Genomic DNA, 25,140 nt, shown 5'->3' on the forward strand with positions numbered 1-25,140 from the left:
CATTGAATACAAGTATAAGTATAATACTGCAATAAGTGGCAGACACTCGGTAGTTGAGATTAGTCTAAAGAGGCCAGTTCATAGGTATGGTCATATATTGAGCAGGACTAGTTCATGATGGCCGCCACAGAGAGAGCGAGACCACTCTAAAATGGCCGCCAGAATAGGGGAGATAGAAACGTTAGTCCTCTGTTAGTTGCTGTTGCTTTAGGAACAGGAAAGGGCAGAGTCAGTTTCTATTTGAGCAATCCCAGTTCCTATCTTGCTGGGAGGGAGTCTTATCTCTATTATGGTGGTCTTGTGTGGAGGAGTCAGGCCGGGGAGCCTCGTGGGCCTCGTGGATACAGGAGGGGATTTATTGCTACAGTTTTATGGCCCCAGCCATTTTGAACAAAGGGAAAAGGAAAAAGGAATGTGAAAAAGGAAAAAGGAATGCGATGCTCCTGTACAGAACTTCTTGCCTGAGAAGCTCCTCCTTTACCAATTGGTTGCCCCTGGAGCTCGTTGTAAATATACCTTATATGAGGTGCTCAAACAAAATAGCATAGCAACTGGCTACATGTACCACTTTGGCAGACACATCCCGGGGACCTCCATTACATGTCCCAGCCTTGCTGCAGTCAGTATAGAGAACAAATCTGCAGTAGACTGCGGGCTCACTGGAACCGGTTCAAAAACCCACTCAGAGCACCCATTGGAATCACACTGCAGAGGTAAAGATTGCAATTTCTCTGGAACCCATTATTCGGGATCAGTCTCTCCTATACACCCAGTCTAACAGTTGATAAAGTTTTCACTTGATGCTTCGTGTCTGGCAAAGCACGCTTCCCCACAGTTCATTTAATAGTGGAAGGGGTGCTCTTTATTCCAACAGGTCAATTTCTTGTCTATTTACTGACTTTTGTGACAATGGGGGCATGCCGTTCTTTAATTTTAAATATCTAAAGCATAGCGTGCTGAAGTTGCTACAAAAGTCAGTAAAGAAAAAAACAATGGCAGACGGACAGCGCATTTCTTTTCCATTTATTTACTTTTAAACATTTAAAGCTAAAGCGCAGCATGCTGCAATAATAAATAGAAAACAAATACAGCGGCTGCACAACTCTTTTTTCTATTTATTGAACTTTGTATCAATGTCCGCACGCCGCTCTTTAGCTTTAGACATCTAAAGCTAAAGCGCGCATGCCGCCATTGCTACAAAATTCAATAAAAAGAAAAGGAACAGGGGCGGACACAGTATTTCTTTTCCATTTATTTACTTTTTTTTAGCAATTACGGCATGCCGCGCTTTAGCTTTAAACATCTGAAGCTAAAGTGCGGCGTACTGTGATTGCTACAAAAGTAAATAAATACAAAAACAAAAGAGGACAGTCGCTGCATTTGTTTTTCATTTATTTACTTTTATAGCAAGCATGGTGTGCCTAGGGTGACCAACCGTCCGTAAATTTCACGGACAGTCCGTAATTTCGGCCGTCTGTCCGTTGTCCGTGAAGGATTCTTTAACAGACGCCATTTGTCCGTAATTTTAACCTCGGGCACTGGTCGCACTACCCTACAGCCGGCACAGCTTCCACCCTCCTCCCGTCTTCACTCCGATGCAAAGCTCAGATACCCCGCAGCATTGGAGAGGCCCAGCGGGATGGCAACCCTCACACCTTCAGCCCTTGATGACCCGTTAAGAGGTGCTTGAAGGTGACAGAGGGAGGGGCTGCAGGTTCAGGAGCAAGGGCATCTATTCACATGCAAACAGCCCTGAATGCGCCATGTCTCTGCGATTTAGGAGGGCTTCACACATTTAATTTCTGCCGAGGGTCCCAAACATCCTAGAGCCGGCCCTGATTACACTGCGCAGCACTGGTTCTCTTCACAGGGCTTAAATACTGTCACAAAATTGTAAACAAACCTCAGTTCTTCTAACATGCAGTCTTCATGTAATACAATTAAGAAATGACACAATCGCACCCACACTGATTAACAAAGTATGGAGGACAATCAGTTAAATCAGTTCTCTTGGAGCATCTCCTGTAAGTACTGTACATCACAGCGGGGGATGGCACAACTAACATTTTGGAAAGAGCCTGACTTCTCGTTGTCTTGTCCAGGAGGGGGTGAGGAGCCCTACCCCACCCTGGAAGAGACCAGGATTATACTAGAATACTGCATGCCCACCCCTGTGCCCACCCTGGTGGATCCTGTTCCCCCTCCTGTGATGGCTCCTGCCCCGCCCCAGTGATAGCTCCTGTCCCCCCCACCTGCCCCCTGCCTGTGATGGCTCCTGTCCCCCTCCAGTGGTGGATCCTGTCTCTGCCCTGGGTGGCTTCTGTCCCAGTCCTGGAACGGCCCCTGCAGCGAGGGTGAAGTTCTTGATGGGCCTCTTGTCAAAAAGGCTCTGCTCAAAATGAATATGAAAAGGTGGGCGAGTGAGTAAGTGAAGGGATGAATGGATGGCTGGATGAATTAGTGAAAGGGTGAATGGATGCATAAAAGATTAAATAGATGGATAATGAGAGAGGATGGATGGATTGATGAGTGATTGGAAGGATGGAGGAGAGAAAAGGTAAATGGCTGGGTGTATGGGTGGAAGGGTAGCTGGATGAGTGAACAAGTGGATGGATGAGTGGAAGGATAGATGAGTGAAAAGGTGGATGATGAGTGAATGAGTGGGTGGATGGATAAGTGAAATGATGGATGGATTGATGAATTGATAAATGCAAGGTTGAATGGATGGACGAATGAGTGAAAGGGTGGATGTAAGGATGGATGAGTGAGTGAAAAGGAGGGTAGATGAACAAAAGGATGAATAGATGAGTGAAGGAGTGAAATGATAAATGCATGAGAGAAAGGATGGATGAGTGATAGGGTCAATGGATGGATTCATGAGTGGATTGGATGAGATGGATGGGTGGGTGGATGGATGGAAGGAAGGATTGCTAAGTGAAGGGGTCGATGGAGAGAGAAAGGGAGGATGGATGGATGACGGATAGAGTGGAAGGGTGGAAGGATGAGTGACTGGGTGGATGGATGAGTAAGTGAAAGGATGGCTGGATGGGTGAAAGGGCAAATGGCTGGATGAGTGAATGGAGGGATGGGTAGAAGAGTGGATGGATGAGTGTACAGATGGATAGAGTGGATGGATGAGTGAATGGATGGGTAGAAGAGTGGATTGATGAGTGTACAGATGGATAGAGTGGATGGATGAGTGAATGGATGGGTAGAAGAGTGGATGGATGAGTGTACAGATGGATAGGGTGAAAGGGTGGATGGATGGATAATGGATGGATGAGTGAAAGGATGGATGAGGGGATGGATGAGTGAAATGATAGATGGAAGGATACATGATGGATAGGTTTGCAAATTGTTGAATATGTTTGAATATGGCTGGTCTTACTTCTATACTACTGCTCGACCTCTGATGTGTCTGTAAAACCTAGCCAATTGTCCTGAAGTTTTGTCCTGAATTTTGACCTCCTGTCCTGAATTTGTGTCCTGAATTTCGACCCTTTGTCCTGAATTTTTACACTCCCCGTCCTGAATTTGCACCAATGCCAGTTGGTCACCCTATGTGCCACCCTTCACTTTTAAACATATTAAGCTAAAGAGTGGCGTGCTGCAATTGCTACAATAGTAAATAAACACGCAAAAAAATATATGGCGGGAGAACAACTTTTTAAAATCTGTATACTGACTTTTGTAGCAATGGCGGCATGTTGGTTTTAAACATCTAAAGGTAAAAGTCAATAAATAAAAAAACAAAGGTGCTTTTCCATTTTCAAAGTCAATAGCTCTACATTTAACCAATGCAAGATGTATTATATTGCAAATGCTTATTTAATTTAAGAAAAAACGTTCCCCCTACTGGTTAATTCAGAGAGCAAAACACACGAGATAATGGATGGAATGTTGCACAATGGCAAAACATTCACCCCCAGTCACAGATCTGGGTTTAATCCATCGTTATTTTGCTCACCAAGCCACCCCAGTTCAGACATGGCCATATGCAAATCAGTCTTGACCCTGTGCCTCATGGGAACAGTCCAGACCGAAGCCATGTCTTCCCTAGACCAGAATCAAGCATCCTAGGACCGGTTTCTGTCTATCAGCCGTCTTCAGCCAGGATAGCTTGACTCCAGTGGCGTAGTGAGCACGTGACCCACGTCTGGGCATACCCTTCCCACATAGGATGAACAGCAAAACACACAAGATGATGGACGGAATGTTGAACAATGGCAAAGCATTCACCCCCAGTGACAGATCTGGGTTTAATCCATCGTTATTTTGCTCACCAAGCCACCCCAGTTCAGACATGGCCATATGCAAATAAGTCTTGACCCTGTGCCTCATGGGAACAGTCAAGACCGAACTGCCAAGCCATGTCTTCCCTGGACCAGAATAAAGCATCCTAGGACCGGTTTCTGGCTATCAGCTGTCTTCAGCCAGGATAACTTGATAATAGATGAGAGTGGCTGCGAAATGGGTAGTAAATGGATTTGAGTTTGTTGGTATGTTGGGTCGGTGGATGGATGGATGTTGGATGATGGATGGATGGATGGATGATTGGGGGGATGTATGGATGGACGGATGAATGGGTGAACTGATGGAATACGGAATTGGCTGTTCAGGCCAGACCATGGACATTATTCACCCTCCTGTGAGTGGCTGCAAATTCTGTATGTTCTGAGTTTCCTGGTAGTGTTAAGGAAATATTGTATTACTACTGTCATTGCGTTTATTGTAAAGCATTCTTTTCATCATTTGAAAGTACAGTACTATATATAATTTCTTAGGTGTCTCACTTGGAGCTTCAGAAATGGGCATTTTCCAATGTCCTTATAGTTTCCAACCTTGATCAACATTCGCCCGTAGGTTAGCACACGCCTGTAGAAAGAGAGAGCTGCAGGCATTGGGATGTGCCAGAGGTGGTGGGCGCATGGTGTCGCGTGACTGCGCTTGGGGTGCGGAATAAGTCCATTTGCACATGAGCCATGAAGGTCTGAGCACTTCCTCCCTCAACTGCACCCGGTAGTTTCCACAGGTCGAAGTTCAGGATCCAACAAATACATAGGTACATGGAGGAAAGAGGACTCCATCTAGCTTTGTGATAGTCAAACGTTTGAATCACATTTAAAAGGCAATGTAGGCACATAAAACAAACCACCCATTGTAACGGATAAATGCATAAGGACCCATCAGGCGTACAGTACATGTCCCTTCCCTTGATCATAACAGGTTTCATTGGTCTGAGGCTAGGGCAAGATTGGTAAGGCGGACACTGGGGCAGTGGTCCGGTATCAAAGTTGCAGCTGTGGGATGAATTTTTGGTCAGCGTGGTTGGCGATTTGGCCTGTGACTGTGCTGTTCAGATGCCGTCAGCAGCCCAGTAAGGGCCCGAGCAGCCTTTCCAGAGGCAGATGGGTCTTTATTACCTCCATTTTACCAATAGACGGAGGTGCCTGTGCAGAAGTGGCCTAACTTATATTCAGGTGTGGTTCCCCATTGTAAACTAATCTGTACACAATTAGTCCTGGCAACATTTGCCTATATTTATCTCAGTGAAGTTATGAACATTTTTTCACTTTTAGATACCCCTTCCACTTCCAATTCATTATACTTAAAACACGGATGCAGTGCTTTGTGAAAAGGCACAGTCTGCAAATGTGGGCAACTTTTTTTAGGGTGCCCTGTACTCTTTTTGATCCCAACCCTGCCTTAGGCACCTGTATTTTTCTAATAAAGTAGACGATGCCTTGTTACGTGGATGTCCTGCAGTTTATTCTTCACAAAGTTGGTAGCGTGAATGATGAGAGGATGAGGCACTATAGTCAGAGCTGCCTACTTTGGAAGTGGAGGAGGAGGCTCAAGTTTCGGTGGCGGCTCAACATCCTGTGGTTCTGGGCAAATCACTTAATGTCCAGTGACTAAATGTGAATGTCTCTTTGTGCAATGCAACTGGTGCTCATGTAAAGTGCTTGAGTTTGTGCTGTAAAAACTCGGGAAAAAATGCTACAAAATATTCCATATTGCTCTGACGATGGCGAGCACTAACAAGCCCCTCAGAAAACAGCACCTGACATTTGACCTCGGTCTTTGAATGCACAACAAATGTGACGAGATGAGAACAAGATTTACAGGCCTGGGTACAGAAAGGGAGCACTTGAAAAGTAAAGACAGTGCCTCACATTTGACCTCGGTCTTGAATGTCCAGTAAACGTGACGAGATAAGAACAAGATTTAAAGCCCTGTTGACAGAAAAAAAGTTCGTGGAAAAATACAGTGAATATGGATTTAGCATTTGGCGGGACGAACTGAACCTAAGCTAGAGCCTATTGCAAATAAAGCCAGCAAATGGGAAGCAAGAAAACACGAGCTACAAACCACGAAGCTATGGGAAGCGTCGGCCAGAATGCATTCTCAGGTCAACTTCTGAAACGCCTCAAGCTGCCTTTCACATAACAGACAGCCGTGCTGTCTGGTAGGCTGCTACCTAAAAATGTGCACTACATACAGTCTGTATATCTTGAAAGCACCATTTTATCTTAAACTTTTTGCGCATTTTGTCCCAACCTATGTTATACTGTGCGCTACGGAAATGTAAAAATAATGACTTACATATTCACAGTGCCTTCTGTCACAAGCTGGGACCTCGCAGCACTAAAGTTACAAAAGTCCCTATTATCCACTGCACCAAATGAGATTTTGTTCTGTGGCTCTTTGGTAACAAATAATGAATGGTTGGTGGTATTGCACTCTAATAATCAAAAAATAAATCACTTGTACGGTATGTGTGCTGCACTAAATTGGTGCCTGCCAACACCCTCGAACAATGCATACAGCCAAGGATCGCAAGATCACAAGGACTCTAGTGCGCACTAACTAAGGAATGAGTATTTCAAATTTTATCATTTGCCTTGCATTTAATTCAGAAATGTTCTATAGCTTATTTCATTTTAAATTCAAACGAATAGAGCATGATTCATTGCAATATATACATATAAACGACATACAATTAGTGCCTTTGATAATACATTTTTGCTCAGCAATTTAAACACAAAACAGTTTTAGTTCACAACCCAATGCATTTCGGGGTTTGCACCCCTTCGTCAGGGGCCTATAAAGGAAAAAGAAGAAAGAAAAGAAGAAAAAATAGAAGCCTAATTAGTTTCGATGCTAAAGCGAAAGTTAATCTATATTGAACTGATAGATCTTTAATTCTTACCTAACTAACTGGTTGGTATGCGAATTATATGTGGTTAAAACTTCTTTGTCGAATCTGAAAAGATTTATGATAGTGACATAAGTTTATAAGCTTATCAGCTTATAAAAAGCAATATATGGTGGTATATTAACACCACGTTACCTTTGTTTCTGGATGGCGAAAGTTGCTATCTGTGGGAAATTATATAAAAAATATATACATATAATTTAGAACGCTGTCCCTTTATATTTGTCTTAAGCAAACCAAAAAGGTTTGTTTTGTATTGAAATTAACGCTCACCTGTAAGTCATAAGCGTTAAACTGTAACGTTGAAGGGATCTAGTGAAGAAAATGATGAAAAAGGGAAGGTTAAGGCCATATACGCCCACTATTTTTAGGTATAAAATTCAGCGGTTGTGGTGTGAAAGTAAACGCGAAGATTTCAATTTACCTGCGAGCCTTATGTTAGTTTTTCAGGGTCTCGCTAGAAGTCCGCGTTTCTCCAACTCTACACAGAATGACAAGAAAATACAGTGCCCGTTTAGTGCTCGGTAGTAAAAAAACGACTATCCTCGTAAAAACGTCTCCTTCACGGTTGTGCTTACCGGAGAATTGAAAGGAAGTCGCGTTGTAACGGCGTCTACCTTCGTGGTGTGTGTAGGGTCATCTAGTCCATTATTTATTTTGATGCGCCGGACCCGATATCAACACAAAGGACGGACTTGTGTTTGTATGACGAACCCGATTTCAGAAATAAAAACCGGACTGGGACTCACGTTTGTGGGCGCCATATTGATGGAGGCGCTTTTTTGCGTTATTTACCAGATGTGCGGGTGTATTAGAGATATTTCGAGCCACTCTTAGACCACTAATTTAAGGATAATGAGTGCGTTGTCTAGTTTCTTAGTAACTCAAGAATAGACAGAAGGAAAGAGTAAGAATAAGAAAAATATAGTCAAATGTCGAAAATAAGTACAATCAGTTGCACAATTTTGTATTCTTAGCAAAATGGTAACCGTGCATCAATAGTTAATTAGCCATGTGTAAATGGATATACCACATATAGACTCTCTGGTACATAGTGCCACTATGCAAATGACAACCCTCGAGTGATCTGATGCTGATTCCAACCTGTACTTAAAGGAAACATATCATATCTAGTTTGTCATTAAGCCCATCCGGGACTACTGTCTGTAATTTGCGAATCCAATATATTACTCTCCTAAGCAGAATTTTGGCATTGTCCAACCCTAGACGCTGTGGAATTTGTTCTATGATCTGAAAACGAACTTGTGCTATAGTATGGTTCTTCTCGATCCAATGTCTGGCTAATGGTGAGGTTATGTTTTTGTTACGGATTCTACTCTTGTGCTCTGCTAAGCGTATTTTCATTTTCCTGTCGGTTTTTCCGACATACAGTAATCCACAAGGACATTTTATGGAGTATACTACATGTTCTGCATTGCAATTTGCCGAATGTCTAAGCCCTATTTGTTCACCTGTTTTCGGATGAGATAATTTACTGCCAGTAATTACGTTATTACAATTCTTGCAGTTGTAGCATTTAGTTGTGCCTTTAGGACTAGATGTTTCTAGTATCATGTCATCTGGTCTATTCAATAGTTCTTTGATGTTTCTTGACCTTGAGTATGCGAAGAGCGGTTTCTGCTCATAGAGATGGTTAAAATCACTTTCCATTTGTAGGATATCCCATCTTTTAAGAATCGTCTTTTTGATTTCTCTTGTTGCTGTTGAATACTTTGAGACGAATACCATTCTCTTTTTTGATGCTTTGGTCTTTTTTTGTAGTAATTCTGTCCTTGGAATCGTTTTTACCTTTTCCATTTGCATGTCAATTAATTTTTCGGGATAACCTCTTTTGAGATAGCATTGTTTCTGTCTTTCAAAACTCATGGCACATTGAGCATCATCCGATGATATCCTTTTTATTCTCATAAACTGAGATACTGGAAGGTTATTCTTTAAAGTGGTTGGATGGAAGCTTCCATATTGAAGTGCTGTGTTTTTGTCAGTTGGTTTCTTGTAGAGTTCTGTTTTTATCTCATTCCCTTCAATTTTTACTTGTACATCCAAAAAAGGAAGTGTGGTGGTGCTAGTTTGGCTTGTAAATTTGATTCTTGGATTAATGAGATTTAAACTTTGTATGTTACGCTCAAGGTCTTTCATAGGTTTCTTCCAAATAAGGAAGATATCGTCAATGTACCTTTTGTAGTACAGAATGCCAGTTTGCCACGTTATGTCTTCCAGAATGTATTCCAGTTCAAATTTTGCCATAAAGATGTTTGCGTAGACACACGCCCCTGGAAAACCCATGGCAGTTCCGCTTAGTTGTGTGAAAAACTCAGTTTGCCATACAAAGTAACTGTTGTGTAAACAGAATTCTAATAGTTGCATAATTAGATACTTTGTTTCTGGTGGTTTATCCATTCGCAGTAGTGCCCATTCTATGGCTTCTAGGCCCATTTGGTGCGGAATCGATGTGTAAAGTGACACAACGTCTATTGTGCATAATACCAGGTGCTCGTCAGTTTGTAGATCCATTGAAGTGACACTCCTTAAAAAGTGTGAAGTATCCTCTAAGTATGTTGGCCAATCCTGCATGAAAGTTTGCATATGGGCATCAATATATATGCCCAAATTTTTGAAGATTGAGGAACAACCTGAAACGATTGGTCTTATTGGCGGATCGTGTAAGCATTTGTGTATTTTGGGCAAGAAGTATATTTTCGGTCTCCTTGGATATAGTTGCCTTAAATATCTTTTAGTTGCGGTAGTGATCCACCCTAATTCTTCCGCTTTGTCCAAGATATTGTCCAAAGTTTTTGCAATCTCATTTGTAGGGTCTTTTGGTAATTTTGAATAAACTTCAGTGTCGAAGACATGTTCATTGCCTTTCTTTATGTAGAACTCTGAGTCCATAATAACCAGTCCTCCTCCTTTATCCGCCTTCTGCACAATGATATCCTCATTGTTACGGAGAGTACGTAAAGCGCTCAATTCAGCTCTTGTCAAATTTTGTAGCTTGCTCTTGTATTTGATTTTCGTCATATCCGCTTTAACAAGGGTTTCGAATAAATCCAAGCTTTTGTGGGATACTGGCGCCATAAAACTACTTTTAGGTTTAAATTGTTGTTCTGTGTTTTCGGATGTCTCAACTGGATTCAGGATGGTGAAAAAGTATTTTAAGCGTAGAATCCTCATAAACTTAAAGAATGATACCTCTGTCTCCAATTCATTGGTGCGATATGTACTGACAAAAGTCGGGCCTTTATTCAATAATTGAATTTCGAATTTGGATGGAGAATATTTCGAAATGTTAATTACTAAATTCTGCTCTGGCTCCGTACGCCCTGTTTTTTCGCTTGTTCCTTCTCCTTTTCTTTCTCCTTTGCCTTTTCCTCTTCTTGTCTTTTGTCGCCAAGGTGTGGTGGAATTTGATCCGGAAATTCAATTATTGAATAAAGGCCCGACTTTTGTCAGTACATAGCGCACCAATGAATTGGAGACAGAGGTATGAATGGTTGGTGGTATTGCACTCTAATAATCAAAAAATAAATCACTTGTACGGTATGTGTGCTGCACTAAATTGGTGCCTGCCAACACCCTCGAACAATGCATACAGCCAAGGATCGCAAGATCACAAGGACTCTAGTGCGCACTAACTAAGGAATGAGTATTTCAAATTTTATCATTTGCCTTGCATTTAATTCAGAAATGTTCTATAGCTTATTTCATTTTAAATTCAAACGAATAGAGCATGATTCATTGCAATATATACATATAAACGACATACAATTAGTGCCTTTGATAATACATTTATGCTCAACAATTTAAACACAACACAGTTTTAGTTCACAACCCAATGCATTTCGGGGTTTGCACCCCTTCGTCAGGGGCATATAAAGGAAAAAGAAGAAAGAAAAGAAGAAAAAAGAGAAGCCTAATTAGTTTCGATGCTAAAGCGAAAGTTAATCTATATTGAACTGATAGATGTTTAATTCTTACCTAACTAACTGGTTGGTATGCGAATTATATGTGGTTAAAACTTCTTTGTCGAATCTGAAAAGATTTATGATAGTGACATAAGTTTATAAGCTTATCAGCTTATAAAAAGCAATATATGGTGGTATATTAACACCACGTTACCTTTGTTTCTGGATGGCGAAAGTTGCTATCTGTGGGAAATTATATAAAAAATATATACACATAATTTAGAACGCTGTCCCTTTATATTTGTCTTAAACACACCAAAAAGGTTTGTTTTGTATTGAAATTAACGCTCACCTGTAAGTCATAAGCGTTAAACTGTAACGTTGAAGGGATCTAGTGAAGAAAATAATGAAAAAGGGAAGGTTAAGGCCATATACGCCCACTATTTTTAGGTATAAAATTCAGCGGTTGTGGTGTGAAAGTAAACGCGAAGATTTCAATTTACCTGCGAGCCTTATGTTAGTTTTTCAGGGTCTCGCTAGAAGTCCGCGTTTCTCCAACTCTACACAGAATGACAAGAAAATACAGTGCCCGTTTAGTGCTCGGTAGTAAAAAAACGACTATCCTCGTAAAAACGTCTCCTTCACGGTTGTGCTTACCGGAGAATTGAAAGGAAGTCGCGTTGTAACGGCGTCTACCTTCGTGGTGTGTGTAGGGTCATCTAGTCCATTATTTATTTTGATGCGCCGGACCCGATATCAACACAAAGGACGGACTTGTGTTTGTATGACAAACCCGATTTCAGAAATAAAAACCGGACTGGGACTCACGTTTGTGGGCGCCATATTGATGGAGGCGCTTTTTTGCGTTATTTACCAGATGTGCGGGTGTATTAGAGATATTTCGAGCCACTCTTAGACCACTAATTTAAGGATAATGAGTGCGTTGTCTAGTTTCTTAGTAACTCAAGAATAGACAGAAGGAAAGAGTAAGAATAAGAAAAATATAGTCAAATGTCGAAAATAAGTACAATCAGTTGCACAATTTTGTATTCTTAGCAAAATGGTAACCGTGCATCAATAGTTAATTAGCCATGTGTAAATGGATATACCACATATAGACTCTCTGGTACATAGGGCCACTATGCAAATGACAACCCTCGAGTGATCTGATGCTGATTCCAACCTGTACTTAAAGGAAACATATCATATCTAGTTTGTCATTAAGCCCATCCGGGACTACTGTCTGTAATTTGCGAATCCAATATATTTCTCTCCTAAGCAGAATTTTGGCATTGTCCAACCCTAGACGCTGTGGAATTTGTTCTATGATCTGAAAACGAACTTGTGCTATAGTATGGTTCTTCTCGATCCAATGTCTGGCTAATGGTGAGGTTATGTTTTTGTTACGGATTCTACTCTTGTGCTCTGCTAAGCGTATTTTCATTTTCCTGTCGGTTTTTCCGACATACAGTAATCCACAAGGACATTTTATGGAGTATACTACATGTTCTGCATTGCAATTTGCCGAATGTCTAAGCCCTATTTGTTCACCTGTTTTCGAATGAGATAATTTACTGCCAGTAATTACGTTATTACAGTTCTTGCAGTTGTAGCATTTAGTTGTGCCTTTAGGACTAGATGTTTCTAGTATCATGTCATCTGGTCTATTCAATAGTTCTTTGATGTTTCTTGACCTTGAGTATGCGAAGAGCGGTTTCTGCTCATAGAGATGGTTAAAATCACTTTCCATTTGTAGGATATCCCATCTTTTTTTTTGTAAATTTTTTTTTTTTTGTAAAATGATATCCCATCTTTTAAGAATCGTCTTTTTGATTTCTCTTGTTGCTGTTGAATACTTTGAGACGAATACCATTCTCTTTTTTGATGCTTTGGTCTTTTTTTGTAGTAATTCTGTCCTTGGAATCGTTTTTACCTTTTCCATTTGCATGTCAATTAATTTTTCGGGATAACCTCTTTTGAGATAGCATTGTTTCTGTCTTTCAAAACTCATGGCACATTGAGCATCATCCGATGATATCCTTTTTATTCTCATAAACTGAGATACTGGAAGGTTATTCTTTAAAGTGGTTGGATGGAAGCTTCCATATTGAAGTGCTGTGTTTTTGTCAGTTGGTTTCTTGTAGAGTTCTGTTTTTATCTCATTCCCTTCAATTTTTACTTGTACATCCAAAAAAGGAAGTGTGGTGGTGCTAGTTTGGCTTGTAAATTTGATTCTTGGATTAATGAGATTTAAACTTTGTATGTTACGCTCAAGGTCTTTCATAGGTTTCTTCCAAATAAGGAAGATATCGTCAATGTACCTTTTGTAGTACAGAATGCCAGTTTGCCACGTTATGTCTTCCAGAATGTATTCCAGTTCAAATTTTGCCATAAAGATGTTTGCGTGGACACACGCCCCTGGAAAACCCATGGCAGTTCCGCTTAGTTGTGTGAAAAACTCAGTTTGCCATACAAAGTAACTGTTGTGTAAACAGAATTCTAATAGTTGCATAATTAGATACTTTGTTTCTGGTGGTTTATCCATTCGCAGTAGTGCCCATTCTATGGCTTCTAGGCCCATTTGGTGCGGAATCGATGTGTAAAGTGACACAACGTCTATTGTGCATAATACCAGGTGCTCGTCAGTTTGTAGATCCATTGAAGTGACACTCCTTAAAAAGTGTGCTGTATCCTCTAAGTATGTTGGCCAATCCTGCATGAAAGTTTGCATATGGGCATCAATATATATGCCCAAATTTTCGAAGATTGAGGAACAACCTGAAACGATTGGTCTTATTGGCGGATCGTGTAAGCATTTGTGTATTTTGGGCAAGAAGTATATTTTCGGTCTCCTTGGATATAGTTGCCTTAAATATCTTTTAGTTGCGGTAGTGATCCACCCTAATTCTTCCGCTTTGTCCAAGATATTGTCCAAAGTTTTTGCAATCTCATTTGTAGGGTCTTTTGGTAATTTTGAATAAACTTCAGTGTCGAAGACATGTTCATTGCCTTTCTTTATGTAGAACTCTGAGTCCATAATAACCAGTCCTCCTCCTTTATCCGCCTTCTGCACAATGATATCCTCATTGTTACGGAGAGTACGTAAAGCGCTCAATTCAGCTCTTGTCAAATTTTGTAGCTTGCTCTTGTATTTGATTTTCGTCATATCCGCTTTAACAAGGGTTTCGAATAAATCCATACCATCCTAATTGTATGTCGTTTATATGTATATATTGCAATGAATCATGCTCTATTCGTTTGAATTTAAAATGAAATAAGCTATAGAACATTTCTGAATTAAATGCAAGGCAAATGATAAAATTTGAAATACTCATTCCTTAGTTAGTGCGCACTAGAGTCCTTGTGATCTTGCGATCTCTGGTAACAAACACACAGACATCTGCAGTGCATTAACTAATAGAGATTTCATAATGTAAGATAGTGTAATTCCCACTAATTAAATTGTATTTATTTTTCATTTAAGTTGTTCATTGTTTTATTTATAGTTAACTGAAGGTGAAGACCAAAACAACTTACAGAATTTGTTTTTATTTTTAACCCAAACCTTGGTCTGCACACCAACGCTCACTGACAATGCACCCACTGCATGCAGCATTACAGTATACATTTTTTAATGCACTTCTACCGTTGATAGCAATACATTGATAGCAATACAGTTAGCACCAGCGAAAACCAACCCAGAACAAAGCAGCATTATTTTACTGTTGTCCTGTGACTCCAAAATACATTAATTAAAATTTGGGATCAGTCTAGGCAAGATCAGTTGCATCTCCGAAGGTTTAGGTATGGGAATAAAAGTGGTAAACATTTGCAACAAACATTTTGCAGTTGAATTGATATTTTGAACCTACCTTGTGCAAGAACCATTGCTCACACTTCTTTTTTTAAATAGTTTTTTTAATCCCTTCCCCCGTTACCCACCTCCCCTTCCCTCCGCCGCCCCACCACCCACGTCTGGTAGCAGCTGCTGTTTAAAAATATGAACAACTGGCAAGTTTAAGGATTCTTCTTCTATCACTTAACAGTCCTTTTCTAAACAAAAACATTGTCAAATAACATTGTGTGCCAACCACAAGGCATCTTGAGGTACAGAACACAGTAATTTAGATGGGTGGCATTACCAGGCTCTTTCTCCCATGCACAGTTCTCATTCTAGCCCTGTTTTAGCACAGAAACTCCACCCACGTTGAACAGTAAGACTATGTGAGTGGACATAGTGAGTTAATCCCGCCAAGCCTGGTGAGTTGAAAGGCAGTAGCCCACACCCCCGCACAGCGTTCACTCTCAAAATAACCCAGCCAGAGACCTCACTTTGTTTTGGTTAGAGATTGGTAAACATCTCAGGCTGCATTTATTCACACTCTTTAAACACAATTAGTAGTCAGATAACCACAGTACAATTCCAAAACATATTATATGCGTTTACATTTCAGTTAAGTGTTTTTATCAGTCAGCTATACATTGAATCACCTAACCCCTCTACACACCAGCAATTAGGTTTTAGTGAGCTCATGGTTGACTCGTCCACAGATTACCTCTGCCCATTCCAAGATCTACCCTTTGTGTGTAAACTCCCTGAGGCTTCCTTAAAAGAGGCTCCTATGTACTGGTGGATATCAAGTAAAATGTGGAAGGTCTGCTCGCCACAGAGGAATTGCGCCTTGGTCGCCACCTCACCCATCATAGTGCCAGCCTGTGCAACCTGGCCATGACTTGGTCCCCTGGCACAGACTTCACTCTCCAACCCCAAAGAGCCAGAGTTCTAAAAGCGCCACCATGTATGTGTTGAGCTAGGCTGGGAACGCAGGAGCGACCATCCCAACTCCTCCACTGGCAGCTTCTCTACCAAATGCTGCAAGCACACCCCTTTGAGGTCCCACAGACAAAGTTATAATGAATGTGACTTGCAAGGGTGACCTGAAAATTCCTGCCAACCGTGAACTCACCCCGCCACAGGCCAGCATGGTTCACTGGCCATCTGGACCCCCATCCTGCTGAGAGAGAAATTGAAAAGTGAAAGCGAACAGTTTACCCACGTACATGGCATTGCCCTCCGGAGGTAGGTGCACCCCATCTGGAAGAAACAACCTTCGTCCCCTGATGCAGCTGTGGAGGAATACAGTCCAACATAGGGGATCTCCGCAACTAAGAAAGCCGCCTGTTCAGGGGCTTTATGAACCACATAAATTCAACAACAATGGACTCAAACAAGTCTCCACGCCCAAACTGCACCAATTTGTTGCTTCCCAGATGGAAAATCACCAGAAACTGAGGCGGAAGCCCCTGAGAACTAGCTTCTCCACAGCTGATAGAGTGTCTCCTCCTCCTTCAAGAGGAGAGGCAGAGCAAAGAATATTGGATAGGTGATGGTTGGCCCAAAGTGAAAAGGAGTCATGACTTTTGGCAAAAGGGCAGCCACAGTCCTCAACACTAGTTTGTCCAGGAAAAAGGTGGTGTAGAGTGGCTGGACTGAGAGCGGCTGAAGCTCACTTATGCAACAAGCTGGAGTGATTGCAATGAGAAAGGCAGTTTTGAGAGTCATAAGACACAAAAAGCAGCTAATCATTGGTTTGAAGGGAGTGCACAGGTTTGGTAGGAAGAGGTAAGTCCCTTAGTATCGCAGAGTACTTAACTCCCCCATACTGAGGGTCCTCCGACTGCCAAATTTATAGTTGTCCATCAGCCCTGCCAATTGCTGTCAATTATACAAAAGTCTGACAGACAGCTCCATCCGAAAGTAGGAGTTTGTTTTTGGAAAAAGTTAAACTAATGGCCTCTACACCCTGGAAATTGTCTCCCATGGTGTGAAGGGGTCACTATTTCCTTAGTTTTTTTAAACTGTCCCTTACCGCCAGGACAAACAGCTAAAAAAACGAAAAAAACATAACGCTGTCCACTCGAAATTGGGCGGATGGTGTTATATGTGAACCTCTTACAGGTCATACTTCATTGGGACTTTGGAGGACTATGTCAGCAACGAACCAGAGTAGGATCCGTCGCTAACATACATAAGTTCTGCCTGACTGTAAATCAGACAGGTGGACCTTCAGTTTGGTGGAGAGGGTCCTTCATCACCATTGCAACAGATTATCCTCTGCCAAACTCTAAATCAGCCCCTAAGATCCCTCTGTGGTATCACAAACAGTTTGAGAGAGAATGTGTGTCAAACCTTCAATAAATCGCATTACAACTGGTGACTTAAGCAAGGATGGTTGATCTGGCAAATGCAAGAAGGCTGATAGGAGCAGCAAATAACCTTTAATAGTTCCCACTGGAAGGCCTTGCTGGGCCAAAGACAAAACAAATAAAACATGTAACAGCTTGGCTTGCAAAGGGTCTGTTTGATGGACTCCACACCAGGCCACAAATTTGTCTGTTCATCACCACCCCCTTTTCTGAAACAAATTTGTCCCAGCACTCGGCGTACATGGACTTCATAGACAAACACCTGGCCCATTTGATGGATGGCAGGAAGGCCTTCAATGCCCAGTGGATGGTCTGCAACTCTAACAGACTTATGGTCGAGCAGTCACCACTGCAGATCTTGCAAGTTTCCTCAGAAACCTGGATGATGTCTGCCTGGTTCCCTTGGTGCTGGGCCCACTGGGACTTCAGATCATGAGGCCAGCAGGTCAAGAAGTCTTAGAATTGCTCTCACTGTGATACCCTGATCTGCACTGTATCCAAACTAGCTACTGTGAAAGGAAGCCTTTGCGAAGAGTCAGGTGTGACTTCAGATCTTTCATTGAAAACCCCGCCTATGTTAGGAAGTTCACCCTTTTGTGGAGGTGGTCTATGATTGACTGTGTCAAGCCCACCTTCAACACCTGTGTCATTGAGGTGGGGAAAAACCGGTATCCCCAACCTCCAAAAAAGGGCTGCGAACCACACTACCTTCACTTGTGTGAACACCCAAAGGATGCTCGTAAGGCCAAAGGGGAGCTAACTGAAAATGATCCTGGCTGACCTTGAACCACAGGTAATGTCTGTGGGACTGCAGGACAGGTACATGAAAGTAAGTGTCCTGCAGGCCCATGGCTTCTATTCAAAATGCCTGGATTCAGGCCAAGAGATCTTGGGGCAGTATGAGCATTTTGGATCTGTTCTTCTGTAAGAAGACATCCAGACGATGAAGATAGGGTGAAAGCCACCATCCTTCTATGGCATGAGGAAAGAACAGGAGTAACAACTGGTTCCTATTTCCAAGGACAGCACCGTGTTGATGGCACATTTGGGCAGAAGAGCTTGCACCTCTTGTAAAGTGGACAGGTGCTACCCTGAGCCACATTGATGTGGGTGAAAGCTGTGGTTGGTCAGAAAGAAACAAAAGGGCATAGCCCTGCTGGACGATATGGAGGACCCTTCAGTCAGATATGATGGAATGTCACCCTGAGCGATAATGTTGATTCCTGCCTTCCAGAGTGATTGTACTCTACTAAGGGTAAAATAAAGAGATTTGAATGCTGACACCATAGGGGAGAGAGACTGGGGATATTGGTGCCCCTGGTGATCTGCACATTGTCTGCAAGTTCACTATCCCCTGCCACGATAGGGCTGAGGAGACTGAAGCAGGGGCTGGTGTTGTCTTACGTCAACCCTCTAGAAGAGCCCCATAAAGACAGAAACTGATGAGGAAATTGTCTGGTGGGTCAAAATCCCCCAAAAGAATCCATGGGCCACGCTTTCCTTGAAGTACTTGGAGTTGGAATCAGCTTTTTCACCAAAACCTTGGGATTCATAAAAAGGGCATTTCCATGAGGGATGGCTGTAAATCTCCAGAAATCCCTGTGGAGCTCATCCAAGCGTGGCGACGAAACATCACACTAATGCGTACTGTTGGAGCGAAACAATCAGTAGAATAAAGGCCAGCCTGAATTACATATTTTGCTGCATCATACCCATCGTGAATGGCTTGCGCTAAGGAGACCTTGAACTCTTCAAGGACCACCAACAAGATGATCTTGGTCATGTCAAAGTAGGTATGTGTATAATAGCCTAGCAAGTAACTAGTACTGACCGAAACCAACGTTAGGCTGGCCGGAGAGAACAAAAAGTTCTTGAACACCTCAATCCTTTTTGACTCCATATTAGGGGGTTCATGGTGAATAAATTAAGATTCACCCTACTGGTGCAAGCTTGAACCACAAACTCTCAGGAGTAGGATGCTGTGCAACAAAATCTAGGACCTCAGCAGCATGTCTTATGGCTAAAGCAAAGGATTACTCTCTTCCATTGACGGCCCAAGCTAGGAAATCAACGCAGTATCAGGGGTAGTATCAAGCCCATTGGCCCCGTCTAAATCCATAATAAATTGTCCTCATTGAGATGTGGAGCAAAATCATCCCCATCTTCACCATTGTCATATCCCAAGTGGTGGCAAACTCTGGTCAGAGTCAGAACAGAAATCTGGTGGAGCAATTGAAGATGACTTTGTGGAAGAGGGAGAGTTTGTCCTATAAGGGTTGTATAGGAATCAGGTGTGCTTTATTGGAGCCAGAGTGCAACCTCTGTTTGAGTCAAGACAGGATCAGCGCGGAATCAGACAATAGAGTCGGCAGGGGATCCACCTCTGCCAATATCAGGACTGACATAGGTTTTGGAGTCCAAACAAAAGTCAGCACCAAAGTAGGTGCAGAACCTTTAGCAGGATTCAGCGGCTCAGACTGTGTTGAGGACAATTCCAAAGGTGGTAATCTGAGCTGAGGCCCTTGCTGACACTTGTAGCACAATGGCGTGCACTTCAGTGAATATGCTGTGATCTAACATGCAGAGCCAGCCTCACTGGAAGCAGCTGTTTAGGTATGAGCAGAACCATTTGAAAATTGTTCATTTCAAGCCTATCGATTCAATCATTTTCAGGAGTCTTTGGTACCTGACAGTGTCACATTGCCTGGTGGACAGACTGAGGAGGTGGTGAGGCAAGTTTTGCCTTTGTCTAGGATAAAGAGGGTGTCAGAAACATGAATCACAGCTGTCTCTATACTGCGTTGTGCATTGAAGCGTGATTGGTAGTCTCAGCAAAGGTTATTTTCAACAATCACCTATTTTAGTTGTCTTTAAACACAGCTTGCAGGGGGCTAGGGTGAGTATATTTTTTACTGGATGGTAAGTATTCAGAAATGTTTCGATTCTTTTCTGATAAGAGTCGACTTGACCAGCTTTAAGGCAGTCTGCGGCAATGCCTTGCAAGAGAGTCATTGATTAGATTGGGCCAGAAAGGTATCAGGGAGTCTCTTTGGAAAAGAAGGCAGAAATAGAGGTCAGCGGGATGGGTGCACGGTTTCAGGGAAGCTATGGCTATACACATATTAGGTTGTGTGCTTTTTTTTTTATTTTTAACTCTGACAAGGTGGGGGGCGGGAGGGGACCATGGGAGGCCCGACTAAATGTCTTATGGATTATGTTGTTGTATGTGTTTGAGCTACTCATTGATCAAAAGCCTGCTAATATTGAAATGATGTATTTGCCAAAGTGTTAAACCAGTAAAACCAACTGCCCCCCACACCACCCAAAAACAAAAACTCTTGAGAAGGTGGTTGCGGGTTTCTGGATTGAGTCACTGGTAGTGGAAGAGGAGGGAGTCTTCAATTCTGAATTTTTTTCTTTGAAGGAGGAGGAAACGTTCTCACCATCATTTCAGGGTTGTCGTTGGTTTAGGAATTAGAAGAGGGTTTCATAAATTGACTATCTCAAAAAAGCTTTTTAAGATTGTTCTAACACCTGTGATCAAATATGTGCTGCTTTAACATAAAATCAGCTTTCTGTATGTTTTCCTTTATGCTAAGTTTTCCAAGTAGTCTGCCCCAGGGGTACAGGCGCCAAATGTATTGCACTGTTTATAGAACTTTTCATGCTTTAGTTGTTCAGATAACTATTTTTATAAACTTTGGTTTTCTGGTGTTTCAATGTTTTTAGGGAAATATCATAATCTTGTTTATCTCCTTTACGAATTGATCAGTTAAGTGGTCTACTGATTGAGCCAGAGACATTTTGTTGGAGGACCCAGTTGTTTCGTTTGAGAGTACCATTAGTGCTATCTATCTCTTTATACTCACGTATGTAGTGTTTGGGTTTTCTCTTGTCATTTGGTTATAGTTCTTGGGGAGATGAGAGCGAATAGAACAAGGAAGTGGTTAGACCAGTCTATTGGGCTTAGGGAAATCTTTTTTGATTTGGTCAGATTTTGCTATGCGGAGGTCCAGGCTCAGATTTTTCCATAAATAGGGGATAAGGAGCATTGCATACAATCATTGTTCAGCAGGAAAGCAGTTAGCTGTGCCATGTAATAGTTGACGTTTTGCACTCATGAGGGCAATGAAGTCACCTAAAAATATGTTTTCGGATTGGGAAGACAATTTGCCTAGTAATCAATTTTGTGATTTGTTTCACAAAAATATGGTTGTCTCCTGGAGGATGGTAGATGAGATGGAATTCGGTAAAAGATTTGTCAGGAGTTTTGATCTCTAACAAGAGGCACAGGAAAAAGAGGAAGATGTTGTTTTTCAGTGGTTAGGCATTCAATTGAGTTCTTGTGAAAAAGTAAAGTACCACTACGCCTCCGGCTATGCCAAGTCAGTCATGGTGTGTGATTCGGTACCCCTGCTGGACCAGGAATTCTAGTGTAGGTTGTGAGGCCATATTAAACCAGGTCTCTGTGAGGAATAGAACATCTAGGTCTTTGTTGGCGATAAAGGTCAAAACCTCTAGTGTGAGTTTCAAAGCTAATTTGCAGTTGCGCAAAATATATTTGATTGAAAACAGGAGAGAACAACTAGACAGTATTGAGGTGAGAATCTGGATGAGTTGGATGGGTTTCATCCCGTGGAGCGGCTGTTTTATTCACTCTTGCCCAGGGATATTGTCTGCTTTTAAGGGCGATTGAGAGGGATTGGTGATGTGTAGTCACCAAGGAGAGCACTTGTCAGTTTATATTTGGTTAGAGTGGCCTCTCTTACATCAGGGTAGGGTGGTGCCTTGAGGTATGGTGGAAAATAGCAGCACGTTCCAGTGGAGAAAAGTCACCTTGTTTTCAAGAGATTGTAATGCTGATTGGTGGTCTTAATAATGACAAAGATGATGCTTGTATGCTGAGAGGGTCATTTATTGTATTACCAAGAATGTTTAATGATGGTTGGAAGTGTTTATCAGTGGGCAGTTTAACCAGTTCTCTTTGGGGTTGGTCTGAGGTTTTGGGTAGAAAAGATTGCGATGACCTTTGCTTTACAGGGTCTGGGATTTCGAGAGACGATTAGGCTGTGGATGAACTCCATAATACATCCTGATATCATATTAATGCAGAATACTTTGTACAGTGGATTATCTCACTTCTGATGCTGACTGTTTCTGGTCAATATGTTTTACGCTTAGGGAAAAAACATTTGCTGATGCAAAAATAATACTTCTGATAGCAACATTCAGAATAGCCCTTACATCTATAGTTTTTTAGTTAATTTCTAGTGGTGTAACACACCCTAATTGCCCCATTAGTTTTCTAGATTTCCACTAATCTCCCACTAATAAAGTGAAACTTGCTCTCTGCTATTCTTCACAGTTGTTTCTATCCCTGAACTTTACCATGTCATCAACCGTCCCTGTCAAAGACCACAGTCAGTTCATGCTGCCAAGACGTAAGACAATTTATTCATCCCTCGCCTCCTTAGAGGGGCAGGCTGATTTAGATCACAAAGTTTATTTATTTAGGAGTTTTGTATAGTGCTAGCTCGACCAGGCAGATATCGCGACCTGGGCCCGCCTAATGTTGTGCCGAGTAGCCCTCCACGGCATGAATCCCGCCTGATCTGGATGAACCAGGTCCGTAATATAGGGTTTGAGCCTAGTGGCCAGGGCCTTCGCAAGGATCTTCGCCTCCGTGTTCAGCAGGGAGATGGGGCGATAGGACGCGTGATTTTCCGGGGGTCGCCCGGACTTAAAAAAACCCACAACCTCAGCATGTCGCTAGTCCGGTGGGAGCGCCCCACTTTCGCAGGCCTCCTCCAGTACCGGCCGGAAGTGTGGGCCCAGCTGGACCAAAAACCGGCGGAAAAATTCGCTTGGAAACCCGTTGAGGCCCGGCGCTTTACCCGGATTTAATTCACCCAAGGCCTCACCCAGCTCCTCATCTGTCAGGGGCCGATCTAAGAGTTCCCGCACCTCATCCAAAACGGCTCTCGGGGGAAGACCGTCTATGAAGCGCTGGACAGTCTCGGCCTCCAGGCACTCCTGGGGCATGTACAGCCCCTCGTAGTACCCGGCAAAGCTCTCTGCTATTGCTACAGGTTCATATATGGGTTCCCCCTCAGGGTTCTCGATCCAAGGCAGCGGCTGAGCACGCATGATCCCCTGACATAGGCGGTGTAGCATCTTACACGATTTGTCACCCCATTGATAGATCCGACTGCGGGTGGCCAGCCAGGCCTGCCTCGCCTCGTCCATGAGGACCGTGGCATACTGCTGTCGACCCAGTTGTCATCTGGCGGGCCACCATCCTCTTCCCGACCCGACCCGTGCGTTCCAACGCCTCCAACTCCGCCTTGCGCCGCACTAGATCCTTACGCTTCTCTCTCCGGGCTGTAGCGCACCAGGATATATCCACGCCTCGCATCGTCGGCTTCATGGCCTCCAGAGGACAGTCGAGGAGTCCACCGAGCCCAAATTCGTGGCCAGGTACCGATCTATCTCGACAGTCCTGTGCGCCCTGTACTCGTCCTGCGTCAAGTGCCAGGCCGACATTCGCCACCGAAACGGCTGCCTGGCCAGGCCTACATTGAGCGTGATGGCTATCGGCGAATGGTCCGAAAGCGCCCGCGGCAGAATCTCCGCTGACAGCACCTTGTGGGCCAGCGCCCTGGGGATGAAAATGTAGTCTAATCTGGAGAAGGAATAGCGCGCCGCGGAGAAGGAATAGCGCGCCGCGGAGAAGTAAGTGTAGTCCCTGCGAGCCCCATGTTTATACCTCCATGTGTCTATCCAGTCAAGGCCTGTGGTCAATGCATGCAGCCTAGTGGTGGGCCCCTCCCCCTCCGGTGCAAGGGCCGCCGCCACAGTCCGCCATCTATCCCAGCTCCTATCTAAGACATCGTTCCAATCTCCCCCTACAATGGACAGGGCATCCGGCATGGCACCCCAAAGGGACAAGAGCCTCTCCACCAAGGACCACTGTAGCGGCGGCGGGGCATATACACTACCAAGAATCACGCTATCTCCACCAATTTCACACTGCAGAAAGAGGTACCTGCCCTGTGTATCTGTCCATAAGCATTTGTGTATATATGACACTCTCCGGTGTAGAAGGACTGCCACTCCCCTGGAGCCCCTCGAAAAGCCCGCGTAGTATGCATGTGTGAACCCTGAGCGCTGGAGACATAGGGCCTTCGTGCCTAGCAGATGGGTTTCTTGTAACAACAGTATGTCTACTCCCATTTGTTTGATGCACTGAAAGATCGCCCCCCGTTTAACTTTGTCCAGCATCCCCCGCACATTCCAGCTCAAGATTGGCAGTGAACCAGGGCCTACCCGCCCTCCCTCCCCGACAGCAGACATTTGATTGGCATATCACATGTGGGACAAGCGTCCCCTAGACACAGCTGGTGCGGCACATGGCAAATAAGGAGCAGCAATGCATACGCAAACACCCCAACCCCCAAAACCCAAACCCCAACCACCAACCCCCCCGTCCTTCCCCCTCCCCGTACCTCCCAAACATGGAAGCACCTGTCGCGGTCGGATCGCGGTCTGGTCCCCAACGGGAGAACCAGACCCACGTCCTCCAATGGATCCCCCTGTGCCAGCCCATAGGAACTAGGCTGTCACTCCCACCCACCCATTCAGACCGGGAAGGACTCCCAGCCTAAAGCAACAGTGCACCTGAGCATCCACACCCACTATAAGCATTGAGTCACGTTCATGGCCCACAACAATCAAGTTCCATCAGTTTGCTGTTCCTGTGTGGGGCTTTCTCGGCGGGCGACCGAGCCC

Source organism: Lissotriton vulgaris, chromosome 2_1 (assembly GCF_964263255.1).
Source record: "Lissotriton vulgaris chromosome 2_1, aLisVul1.2, whole genome shotgun sequence".
Lineage (NCBI taxonomy): Eukaryota > Metazoa > Chordata > Amphibia > Caudata > Salamandridae > Lissotriton > Lissotriton vulgaris.